The sequence below is a fragment of the Geospiza fortis genome, unplaced genomic scaffold (genome assembly GCF_000277835.1).
Source record: "Geospiza fortis unplaced genomic scaffold, GeoFor_1.0 scaffold242, whole genome shotgun sequence".
Lineage (NCBI taxonomy): Eukaryota > Metazoa > Chordata > Aves > Passeriformes > Thraupidae > Geospiza > Geospiza fortis.
Genome location: NW_005054574.1, coordinates 1 through 757, shown reverse-complemented (window position 1 = coordinate 757; position 757 = coordinate 1).

Below are 757 nucleotides of genomic sequence, written 5' to 3'. Positions count from 1 at the left end.
AATCTATTCTCTTTCCACTTCTTGTCTTAGCTAAGTAAGAAGACAATCCAAGACTTAGAAGCCTAAATTCTTTCATTTGAGGCTCCCATGCTCTCTGCCATTCCCTTCAAATTTACTTTGCTATGAAGTAAAAGTCATGATCAAGTTCTTAAGGCTTGATGTTCAGGCTTTTCAGAAAATAGGGAGTGCAAATCACTCTTGTCACTGTCATTTTTTTCATAGTACCAAAAAAGTGAAATTACTGTTTTTGAAGGACTTATGGAAATCAATTGGTAGAGGTGGTGCGACTGAAGAGTAGAATGAATCTGAAAAAAGAATCTCATGGAGCTACCTCAGCTGTGTACAAGTTTTTTACCAGGAACTCGAGACTTTTAGACAGACTTAGCACACAAGAGTTATCTCTGGGCATACTGGAGTATGTAAGGTACATTCATCTTTCAATGGTTCTGTTTTACAGTTATGAGTTAGGCTTTCAATTTGATGTGAAAAGAAATAGTTGGGATTCCGATCATTTCCATTTCTGAAGCATTTCAGTTGTTGACACTTTTTGCTGTCTCCTGAGGGCAGGAAAACAGTCTTTGGACCAATACTGAAACAAACTAGATGGAAAAAATTGTTTTCCTCATTCTTTTCTGTCTATTCTAACAGGCACAGCAGCAAGAGTCTGAGTGGCCTTCCCACTCCTGGCTGACAAACTTGTAGTGGCTACTATTTTATTGGCACACATTTGTGATGCTGGTTGTTAGCTGTTGTGCAG